Source organism: Leuciscus leuciscus (genome assembly GCF_965113295.1).
Source record: "Leuciscus leuciscus genome assembly, chromosome: 16".
NCBI classification, from domain to species: domain Eukaryota; kingdom Metazoa; phylum Chordata; class Actinopteri; order Cypriniformes; family Leuciscidae; genus Leuciscus; species Leuciscus leuciscus.
In genome coordinates this window covers 29146459-29159145 of record NC_138740.1, presented here as the reverse complement: position 1 = coordinate 29159145, position 12687 = coordinate 29146459, and the positions used below count along the sequence as shown (strand labels likewise).

The 12687-nt window shown below is 37.3% G+C and overlaps 1 long non-coding RNA gene across 3 annotated transcripts; it reads left to right on the top strand.

The window, feature by feature from the left end:
- The first annotated feature begins 6904 nt into the window (after window positions 1-6904).
- Window positions 6905-10911, top strand: LOC309477155. Of its 3 annotated transcripts, none has more exons than XR_014198548.1 (8): window positions 6905-7190; window positions 7302-7407; window positions 7508-7576; window positions 7648-7720; window positions 8270-8360; window positions 8453-8551; window positions 8771-8894; window positions 10521-10911. It is a non-coding gene; the product is annotated as an uncharacterized lncRNA (long non-coding RNA). The 3 variants fall into 3 exon arrangements; XR_014198549.1 differs by having other exon boundaries at window positions 7504-7576; XR_014198550.1 differs by lacking the exon at window positions 6905-7190 and having other exon boundaries at window positions 7252-7407.
- The last annotated feature ends 1776 nt before the right edge of the window (window positions 10912-12687 follow it).

The following is a 12687-nucleotide window of genomic DNA, read 5'->3' as shown; positions in this document are numbered from 1 at the left end:
TTAAGGCAAGATGAAAAGGTGAATAGTTGAAAAGAAAATGCTTTTTTTATACTTCAGGTGGTCTCACGTCGAACTAACGAACAAACTAAGACTAATGTATCGAACCCAGATTCCCTTCTTTCTTTATTTGCATGTCTCTTTTTCTCTCTCCTGCGATGGCACACTAATAGATTTAGCAAAGATTGCATGGGCATTTATTACCACATGTAATTGAACGTGATGATTATCGTTGTTGTGTAATGTGATTTTAATGTGGCGTGATGGTTATGTATAAGCCATAATGACTTGCCTCCAAGGGTTACAGCTCACACGGGGGAAAAAAAAAGAGCGAAAAAAGAAAAAGAATTTGATTTAGATTTCCCCCCATTTTCACTTGACATATAAATAAAGGGGTTTAATTAAAGCTTTCCTTCGGCAGCTTGCTTTCGCAAATAATCGTCCGTTTTATGAGTTTCCTTTTGGAGATGAGGGAAGTGATTGATAGAAGTGTCGTCTTTTCGTATGCATGTGTGTTTGCGACTGTCTGCTGGCACAGCGCAGAGAGAGAGCCGTGGTTATTTGTAAAATATGAGTTATAGCCGAGCAGGTCCGCGCTGCGCCTCTGGTTCAGACGCCTGAATTGCTGTATTTAAATCAGAACGAATCTATATTTTCTGATGTTCGGAGAGGCCATGCAGTACAAGGCCAGAGTACTCGTATTCTCCTCATCACTTTTTGAAAGCACACACTTCTGCATATATTGGTCGGCAAATGCCTGGCTTAACATAAACTTGTCCATTAAGGCCACATTTCATGAGCAAACTCCTTCAAAATGGGGCCAAATTGGCTTCGCTGGGACTATAACCTGTTATTATTGTTCAGTGTTATCGACCTTTTTATTTTAGTATGCAGCGGGCCGCAAAGAAAGAGGCCAGTCTTTATAAATGGCCCAGTGAATGGCAGTCCGCTAAAGAAGCCCATTATATTGCGGCTGAAGACGGCGGCATACACACAAACATGCTATAGCAGAGAGCCTAGACAAACAAGCACTCTGAACATCAAAAATGCATGCAAACTTTTCAAGGAAGGGTTGCACCCAATGCATATACATTTTCTCTGTCTTTTCTTTATCTCACTTCTCTCTCTCTCTCTCTCTCTCTCTCTCTCAACACACACACACAAAGTAAAGGGAAAGCCAGAGCTTTGCTTGACATTATTAGTTTTGCATTTGGGCTCAGTGCCCGGAGTAACGCTATGGATTTTCGTCTTACTTTCCTATAATTGGATGAGTTAAATTTCTCCATTCATTACACAAGCACATGACCTTGTGACCTCTGCTGCTCTCACGTTTTATTAGCACTTTCATCCCCTGTTAATATGGACCTCTTGTCCCCAAAGACCCTGCTCTACAACACTCTTTCCCATTCTTTCTCATTTACTCCAGTGTCTGTTTTCTTCCATTTTTGTACATTAAACAATAATTACAGATCTATTTGTTTTACAGATGTTATTTATAAGCCATCATGCATAGCGAACATACACTCACCTAAAGGATTATTAGGAACACCATACTAATATTGTGTTTGACCCCCTTTCAGCTTCAGAACTGCCTTAATTCTACGTGGCATTGATTCAACAAGGTGCTGAAAGCATTCTTTAGAAATGTTGGCCCATATTGATAGGATAGCATCTTGCAGTTGATGGACACTTGTGGGATGCACATCCAGGGCACGAAGCTCCTGTTCCACCACATCCCAAAGATGCTCTATTGGGTTGAGATCTGGTGACTGTGGGGGCCATTTTAGTACAGTGAACTCATTGTCATGTTCAAGAAACCAATTTGAAATGATTCGAGCTTTGTGACATGGTGCATTATCCTGCTGGAAGTAGCCATCAGAGGATGGGTACATGGTGGTCATAAAGGGATGGACATGGTCAGAAACAATGCTCAGGTAGGCCGTGGCATTTAAACGATGCCCAATTGGCACTAAGGGGCCTAAAGTGTGCCAAGAAAACATCCCCCACACCATTACACCACCACCACCAGCCTGCACAGTGGTAACAAGACATGATGGATCCATGTTCTCATTCTGTTTACGCCTAATTCTGACTCTACCATCTGAATGTCTCAACAGAAATTGAGACTCATCAGACTAGGCAACATTTTTCCAGTCTTCAACTGTCCAATTTTGGTGAGCTCGTGCAAATTGTAGCCTCTTTTTCCTATTTGTAGTGGAGATGACTGGTACCCGGTGGGGTCTTCTGCTGTTGAAGCCCATCCGCCTCAAGGTTGTGCGTGTTGTGGGTTCACAAATGCTTTGCTGCATACCTCGGTTGTAACGAGTGGTACTGTATATCTATCTATATATATGAAGACCTCCGATGCAAAAGCCTCTAAAAGCCACCTCTGTCAAAAATGAGAAAATAATATTGAGTGAATGCTCTCCGCACATAGTATACAGTACACTCATCAAATACTTTCACTTCAAACTCACTAAATCACAGCCTCAGCCCATTCAGAAATGTCGATACTTGGGTAGAAACCTATACATAGGAGTCTGATAAAAAATTTAATATTAAACAAAAACTTTAGACGGACTTAGAGGCTTTTGCATATGAAGGCTTCATATATATAATGTTATAATATATATAGTACAATAAAATGATGTATTATAATTTTAGATATTTTTCATATTTCCTTGCACACACTTATTTAAGTAAATGAATCACTGATACTATTGCTCATAATTAGAGAAAGTGCATATATGTATTAGCATTTACCTACCACACACACACACACAGACACAATGGGACAGAGAAATAACCAAAACCAAGCATTCACACACATACACTGGGGATCTGCACAAAGACATGTTGTACAAAGACTTCCCCTCACAAGGAGTGCATGCATATTTTATGAAAAGTCAACAGATTGCCGTGTTTCGAGCCTGATGTCTCTTATTGCTTCTCCGTCCCCCAGCTGTGTCCCAGCAGCCCGTGTTAGATCACTGTGTTCACAGACGAGTCGGACACAAAGCCGCACAGGGGGAGTCGTCCAGATTGCAGCATTAGAGCGCCTGCAGAGACGAATGAATCGAGCCTCCTTATTCTTAGACTGGCCACAATGGGCATTTTCCACAGAGGATTCACTGTAATCCTGGAGAGGGTCATTGGGTCAGTGCTATCACAGCTTGCATGATGTGTACTGAACATTAGAGATTGTGACAAATTTGAACAAATGATTGTTGTGTGTTTTCTGTCACATTAGATGTAACTGCAGTAGACTACTCAGGTCAATGTGATGGTCACCGGGATTTTTCCAGGTAAGACATGTTCCTGGATCAACATATTTTGTTGATTCTAGAACAACATTCCTGTCCGAAAATTTAGTTCTAACCCTATTCCTACCCCTAAACCTAACCCTACCCATATAACTTATCCCTAAAATAAGTGGAAAATGATAGGTAAATAATAATGATGTAGAAGCATGTAGCCTAACCCTGGAATGTTGTTCCAGGGTCAACAAAGATGATCCAGGAACATGTTTTACTTGATGAAATCACATTCACCACAAGGCAAGGGGACATGTCATTCGCTGAAGTTTGATACTTAGTGATTTCAACAACCCCTAACCCAAACTAAAGTTAAGGAAAGTGCATTTAGTTATTATTAGTATTTCGTGTATGATTTTATTTAGTCACAAATTTTCAGCAGCCATTATTCCAGTCTTCAGTGTCTCCGTGATCCTTCAGAAATCATATGGTGATTTGGTGCTCAAGAAACATTTGTTTTTTACAAAGTGATTAAACTACAGGATACATCTGTTAAGATTTGGTTTATGGTGTGATAAACCTTTATTGAGGCTTAAGAACTAAATTACAGTTACTTTATTGAGGCTTTAGAACTAATTTACAGATTAGGTCTGTGTATAACCTCAAACAAACAATGTGAATGTCAATGATGGTGGTGTTTATTAATAACCAAGTCACAGGCTGAAGGATTAGCATTGAGTTCTGACAAAATAATGTTTCAAAATATATAAGATATTCTATTTTGCTGCTGATCAGTTACTATTTTGCAGCAGTGGTATTTTAAAATAGCCAAATGCAACAGACGGCTTAATAGCATTCATTTAGAAAGACTGATGAATGCCAGCAAGGAGGGAGATTTTGAGACTCTTGTTCTAAATTAACCATGAACAGTTTTGAAATGAGAATAAATAGAGGAAATAAGCATCCCAAAAATAACATCAAGACATATTTCACAACCAGTCATCTCAAGCTAATTCCTCTATAATTAAACAGGAAGCAATGCATGTTGTGTCACGTTGTCGTTGTCACCATGATATATGTGTTGAAATGACCTTAATGATGGTCTGATTTCCCTTCTCAAATGCCATTTTACAGCCTGAAGATCTTGATCTTGTTGAAGAAAAGTTTACTATACATTAAAAAGGATTAAATGTTAACTAGTTAACTGTAAACCTTTAACCCTCACGTTTTTCCTGACATCTGAAAGACCCCAAGGCCATTTTAGCATCTCGAAAAACTTTGCATTTAAGTATTGATAGAAAATTCACGAAGGAAAACATTTAATAGTAATAATATGTGGAAATTTTAAGCCCATTTTATAACTGCTACTATTTGTACACATAAATCAAAACGTCAAAACTCAAATATTTGCTGCTCATGTGATTTATATTTAGCATGCAATTAATCTTTTCAGCCACTGTGTAATCAACAAGAACAAAGCTCTTTGCTACTTTGCTCTTTGCTATTCCTTCCTGTCATAGAATGACAAGCAAACAAACAACCACCACCACCACCGAATATCTCTGCAGATCTAATGATCCCCATCTAAATTTCAGTCAAAAACAGCCATCCAGCCACAAACAAAGACACTTCTGTCACAATGATATCAGCGGAGTGGGCTTGGAGTAAATTGATCATTATCTTGGCACACCCAAAGAGCCTGTCTTTTGCTCAAGTGTACCATTTTACCCATTTCTAGAGCTATTTTCCTCTCCCTCTCCGATGGAATCTTTCTTTCTGTCGCCATATTTACATACGGGTCTCGAAAGGGGCCACTTGACAGGATAATTCTACCTTTAGAGTTACGTCAGCTTCTGTCAGGATGTGGGGAGCGGATTACTGTGATTTCCTTAAGCAGGATGCACTTTGCTTTACCGCAGACGGCACAGCTGTTTTTTGGCATGCCAATGGAAAACAAAAGCTCGAAGCCACGAGTAGCGGTCCTCCGTGCTTCCCACAATAGGAAGGCTGAATCTCTTTCGACTCAGCCCGTTCGCCTGGTATCGGCAACCCGCACCCCTCTCTCTAATCCACCCCCTCACCCTCGTCAGCCCAAATGCATCATTACAGTCAATAAATCAAGACGCCTCCACCACATAAACTACAGGATGCCATGTGAGAAAGAAGCGCCAGCTGTTTCTCTGCCCTTTGTTGTCGTATATCCAGTCGACAGAGGCAGGGCTGACTAGTCGCTACAATGCTGTTTTTCTTCAATTTCTCATTCCTTGCTTTCTCTTCATCTGAATTGTGTACAGAGAACATTCCACAATGTAGCAATGAAGTTACAAATCCCTCAGGAATTAGTCTATGCCTACAACAACTGCATGCTTATGCACGGTAAAAAATGAAGGAAACGATAGCAAGCTGACAAATTGCTTTTGTTCCTCTTTTGGAAGTTGCTTTGGATAAAAGTGTCTACTAAATGCATAAATGTAAATGCCAATGCGTTTTAATTAATTTATGTAATTTATAGTATCTAGTCTCAGTTTATAAAGAGTAAAGTTGACATGGTTTAATCTGCCATCATTGTAGCAATTAACCACTTAAATTATCTTTTTTTTTTTTTGTCTCAACAAAAGGGTCTAATGTGTTCCCTTTATTTACACATTTTAAAGTTTTTTTATTTATTTTTTATGAGAAATGTATTTCATGGAGAGCAAAGTGATTGAAACTATACTAGGGACACACCAAACTAAAAATGTCTGTGCAATATAAATGCTGTATATGTCACAATAATGGACAATATGAAAAATGGATATTCATTTTAAGATTTGCTTAAATTTCATTTAACAGCGTTATTAAATTATTACTGTTTTTAAAGGTAAGTGGGAATTAGATGATGACAAAGTGTAAAAAATAGAGAAAATTAGCAAGAAATTAAATGTAGGCTTAAAATATTACTAATATCAATAAATAAAGTAAAAATCTCTAATATCTCTAATATTATGATGTGATACTGATTATAAGTAACTAAATGTGACAAAATCAACAACAACGATGTCAGGAAAACTAGTAAATAATCAAACAATGGAAACTTATTTGCTGGGTTCAAAATTGAATACTTCCCTATATAAAACAAAACAAAAAACAGTATGCCAAAAGATTAGTATGTCCGAATACATAAAGTACTCGAAGACAGTATGCGAAAATTACCCAGATTTCCACCGAGATTCTGAAGTGCACATTCAATGGACACTTTTACTATCCCATGATGCCACAGGAGAGGATTTATGAATGCAAGTGATGCACCTGACGCTGGTAGGTCACATGACAGTAACAACCTGACGGAGTATGTCTGGATTTATACTATATAGAACAACGGTCCTGAATGAAGTTCAAAGTCAAATGTACCTACTCGCTTGTTAGTTAAATTACAGATTATTTTAGAACAGAAATATTCTTGAAAGTTGTTAGAACTTCAGAATATTAAGTAAAGCAGAAAAAAGGGTATTTTACCGCACAATTTACTTAATATAAGAATCATTTGCTGTGTACATACTATGTGTATGAGAAGATTGCATTCATTGCTGATGCTCACAAATGCACACAAACCCTGGACCACAGCTTACACGGTGAAATGCACGCTCTTGATGAAAACATCGGCTCGGTAAATTGCACACACACTGTAACGGATTTCTGTAATTTGAACAGTATTTTACTGTAATATGTACAGTAAGATACTGTAAAATATGTATACAGTATGTTACTGTAAACAGCAAAGGATTATGGGAAAATATAGGGTCACTACTGTAATTCTTCACTACTGTAAATCAATTTACAGTAGTGAACTTGCCCGCGAAAAACTGACCAATGGCAAGAGGGATTTCTTTTCAAGTGTTTTTTTGAGGGGTGAAGTGGCAGTTAATGCACGGACAAAAGATCATGTAACTCACCAAAAAGGTTAGTATATAATTTCTATTTTATGTAAAATAAACATTTTCACATGTGTTTACTTATGTTAACAGCAAACTAACATGATGTATCGTTTTGTTTTCGTCTGAATGGTTTTAGTGTCTTTTTTTCCTGACTGTCGTCAGAATGTTTTTTTTGGTGCCTTTATTACTGTCTTTTTTCCTGACTGTCGGCCGGGTCGCTGTCACGGTGATAATATTAACTGGTGAGTAAGTTAAGTTCACCTATATTAGCCGAAATATTCTTTAGTTAAAACTATAAAAAATAATGGTTGTGTGTTCCTCTGCCTCTTTAACGCAAGTTAGCTCATCAGGCGGGCGGAGTCGACGGTAACGTTAACCGAGCTAACAGCGAACTCAACGTGAAATACTGAGGTAAAGTGAGATAGACGAAACCCTTGTTTTTAAACAATATTTTCACGTAGGCCTATATGATTTATTTTCAGGTTTGTGATCTGGATAATGCCATCTGCAACGATGGAGTGTGTTGGAGCCTTTTCATTGTGATAACATCAACTGGTATGTAACGTTATGGTCACCTTCACCTAAATTAGCCGAAGTAAACTTATTAAACAGAGAAGCATAATAACTTTGGTATGTTCTGTCTCCTCTTTCACAACTTTTTGGCAGATGTACAGCGTAAATACTGAGTAAAACTTAGTTAAAGGGATAACGTAGTACACCTTAAACAGAAAATTATGTATGTCATCATTTACTCGCCCACAACGTGTTCTAAACTTGCATGAAGTTCTTTCGTCTGAACATTTATGTAAAATAAGATATTATTAAGATATAAAATAAGATATTTTGAATAATGTTGGTAAATAGTGGCTGGTCCGCATGGACTTCTATAATAGAAAAAATACTTTGGATGTCAATGGGGACCAGTAACTGTTTGGTTGCTCATGTTCTTTAAAATATCTTCTTTTGTATACAGCACATTAAATAATTGAATGGAAGTTATGAACAAGTTGAGGGTGAGTAAATGGTGACAGAATTTACAATTTTGAGTAAACTAACCCTTTATCCAACACCATTGTTAATTTCATCTTTTGTTTTATTTTCAAGTTTGTGGTCTGAATTATGTCGTCTGAAATGTCGGAGGTGTATTTTGGAGTCTTTTTTGTGATTGCCTTCGTAATGGTGATAACATCTACAGGTGAGTAAGATGACATCAACTAAATTAGCTGAAGTATGCATTAGTTAAGCAGGCAAACATGTTCTTTTCTGTTCTTTATTTTGAATTTGCAGCGGCCATTCCCTCCGGACTGTACATCACTGCTGACGCTCTCCACTAATACACAGAACGGGTTGACGTTGGAGGAGGAAGAGGAGAAGGAGGAGGAAAGGGTTAGCAATATACCATTATCAATATAGCAAAGTTTTGCTAACTAATATTTTTAATGTTGTTTAATTGATTAAAAACTATAAACACCATACAACATTATATCTTACCTCATCTTCACCCCACATGTTATTGTTGTTAGTAATAAGTTCTGTTATTGTATTTTAGTTTTTTTTTCTGTAAACTATAACACTAAAAGGCTGCTGTGACTTTATCTGTTTCAGGAGAGTCTGTTCTCAAAGCAAAAACATGGATGCTGACAATGAAGGGCAGAATCATCATCCAGTTACAACTGCTAACAGACGACTCTTCAGCATTAGCTGTCTATTTTGTCGAATGCAGAATCAGGTAAACCAATATATATATATATATATATATATATATATATATATATATTTTTTTTTTTACATTACATTACATTTACATGCATGCATTTGGAAGTCACTTTTATCCAAAGCAATTTACATTTTATTAAGTTTAATTTAAATGATCCATTCCCTGGAAATCTAAGCTACAGGAATATTGAAAAAGAATGAAGCTTTAATGATTTTAATGTAATGTATTATGGGGTAATACCATCCCTGTAGGTTAGGGGTGGAAATTGGCAAAAATTTGATGATTCGATAGTATTGCGATATTTGGGCCACAATTCAATATTATTGCGCTTCCTAACATTGCGATACAGCAAGTATTGCGATTCGATTCTGCGATATATTGCGATTCATGTCCCCCATATTATTCAAAGACATTACAAAAAATAAGACTGCTCAACTCACTACAAATGTCACATTAAATCTGTGAACATCTTCTACACATTTACTGGAGGCTAGTGCAAAAACTTTGTCCTTGAACATTCAGGACACAGGACCTTATTACAGAACGTAATTATATGAACGCGTCACCACCGCATTAGCACCAAAAACATGGAGATTTTATTTTAGAGAATAATTACACAACCTATTCGATATACTATAATTCTATAATTAAATAAACTAATCGAATATCCAAAAATTGTGACTCATCCCTGCATTTAATACCTTGTTTTTTTCCCAAAATCTTCACTTACGTCTCGATTTTCGAAGGGGATTATAAACGTTTCTTCCTTGGTTCGCTTTTATTTAGGCCTATTACATTCACATTCTTTACTGTGGTAAAGTAGAAAAACGTTGTAGGACAGATAGCCTACATTTTTACTTGCACGTCAGATTCATTTCAACACAGTTTTTGCTTGTTATTAGACATGTACGGCGCGTCAAGTTTATTAGATTTTTTGTTTCGCTCTCTTTGGCAGCGCAATTTCAAACATAGCTTAAATGTCTTGCCCTTGTGGAAGATTAAATTCACTTTTCATACCTTTTACAACAAGTAGAAAACATGAAGATATCAGAAAATAGATCGATGGTCTCTTTCCTCCTCGTGTCATCCCTCTCAAAGCACAGAGCGGTATGGCTTCATGTGGAATCACGTGTCTTTGTGTGGAAGTATTAAACGAAAGTTTTTTTTTTTTTTTATATAGATTTAACTTTTCTATTATGTAAGTTTCTAATATTTACTGATATGTATTTGAATGCTTTACAGGCTTTGTGTTGCTTCTTTGACGGAATTGCTCAAATAAAGACTTTTTTGCTCGAATAAACTACATTTTTTTATTTCAATTTTCATAATAACCCCCCAACCACTGCAGGTAGTTGGTCCATTACCACCGCAGTGGTAAAAAAAACTGCCACCGTCACAGCCTTATAACCTATATTGGAATACTTTGCGCTACTGTATCAATATAATTGCGTGCGCAAAATATCGCGACACTGAACAGAATCGATTTTTCCCCCACCACTACTGTAGGTGGATTCAGAATCAGATGTAGTGCTTTTATTAACGCCAAAGTACATGCAGCATCAAGTTTGAGGGTTAGGGAAAATTCTGCCAACACCGGTCTGAAAAAATTATATATTTTTTCCCTGCTTGTGTTTGCAGGTTCATTCTGAGAGTCAACCCTGATGGCACCAAACACCAAAGGCACAGATCAGATGGAAATCTGGAAAGGTCCAAAGAAAAGCATCAGCCTGAAACCCTCAGTGTTTCTCATCAGAGAGGTTGTCAACTTTGACTGGCAAAATTACTGAAATGTAACAACACAACACTGACTTTGACTGTATTTTATTGTTTTAAGGCCTGTTTTGCTTTTCAGTGTGTGTACGTTTTTGCCATGCTACAGATATAAATGGTCACCAGGAGATTAATTCTATGGACTTTGGAGATGTTGCCTTTTTTTTTCTTCAGCTAGTGGCTCCTAAAGGTCAAGATTTGTAATTTGTACTTCTAAAACAAAATGTTCAACGATTAAAAAGAATATTATAAGGACAAATGTTTGTGAGTTATTGTGATTTTTTGGGGGGTGGGGTAAACATAAATTAAAAAAAGAAAATTTAAATGAAAAAAACAAACAAAAAACAATACTAATACTGTAAATGAAAATACGGTAATAATACTGTAAATGCATGTACAGTAAATGATACAGTATACTGTAAGTGAAAATACAGTAATAATACTGTAAATGCAATTACAGTAAATGGTACAGTATACTGTAAGTGAAAATACAGTAATAATACTGTAAAACATTTTACAGTAACTTACTGGCATCCAGCTGCCAGTAAGTTACTGTAAAATTTACAGCAACCTCTTTACAGTGCACATTCGGGTCCATGGCGCAAAAAAAAATCGAAAGTTTGAATTGTGACACAAGGTCATCTCCATCACTGGCTTCATCTTGCAGTTTTTTTTATCACAGTCTGTGTGGCGATGACAGGCTGTCGATCCGTCCATATCTAAATATATATTTCTGAAGGGGAGGACAAGAGCGGCAGGCCGGCCGAATTACCAGGCCTGTCACTTGCCGACTGACAGCAGGGGGCTTTCCATCTGGCCTTGGATCACGCTCTCTCTCATGCACTTAGCAACTTAGCAATGCAGCAGTTTCCTATAAAGGCCAAGTGACAATATATTGATCTCCTCAGGCCAGCAACTTCAAGCTATAGGCTTGCAGGTTTATTCAATTACCTGTTTGTTGATGCCGCTTCTGGGGCCGGGTGCATGCGCGCTCCTTCTCTCCCTGTCGGTCCCTGGCGTGAAATAGCAGTGGGCGGAATGCTGTCTTGGCACAAGGTGACAGAAGGTTTCTGACAGCTGTGAGAAAAACTTGCTAATGACCGCTTTCTGTTGTACCAGCCAGTGTTTTAATGCTAATTGTAATTTGCAATGGACGTGGCCCCTGTTTAAAACAATAATTTATGCAAACATGAATTTCATTTATTTAAAACCGTGTCCCACAAGGAAGGTCCCAATGTTGCATTGCATATTCTCTCACATCAGTAATTATTCACTGGTTCTTAATGTTTTTTTGTTTTTTTTTACAAGTCATAATCCTGGTGTTCAACATTAATTAGCTAAAGCTGTCTGGCTGCATATTTTTCTTCAATATTTGTTCTCATGATTTTTCTTTCTTTTTTTTTGCATCTCAGCACTCTGGGGTAACATGTACTTTGCATGACTTTTTTTCCCCCTCCTCCTATCAGCAAATATTTACCTCAGACAGTGTGGATGAGAAAAAAAAGTCAACATAGCAGGGTGGAATTTTCGTTATATAGCGAATCTGTACAGTCACCAAGTTTGATCTATTAAACCAACGAGCCTGGGGTGTGTTTCCCGAACAATGACGTAACTCAATGCTTATCTACCATAGTACGATGCATTGTTATCAACTAGCTTCTCACAACTGTTTTCTGAAACCATATTGTTGCAAATTTATCGTTCAGCCACGTTGGTTAATGTTGTCACGCAGGTGGTGGAGTATAACTTAAGTTAATGATGCTGGCTAGCCCTAGAATTCATTTAATGAATACTGTAAACTAGGGAGTTTACAGTACCTGTTCGGTGTGATGATGTTAAATGTCCCCGACAACGTCTGTAGTCCCATTAATCACTTGTTTGCAACTGCCTTTTTCAAGACAAGTAAAAGCTTTAAAAAATGTAACAAGGTGTATGTATTTTACTGATGTATTTTATGTTGTAGAATAAGAGCTTGTGTTAACCACAGACCTTATTTCAGGCATTTAACCAAAAACCCATTCAGAAATGCTAAAAT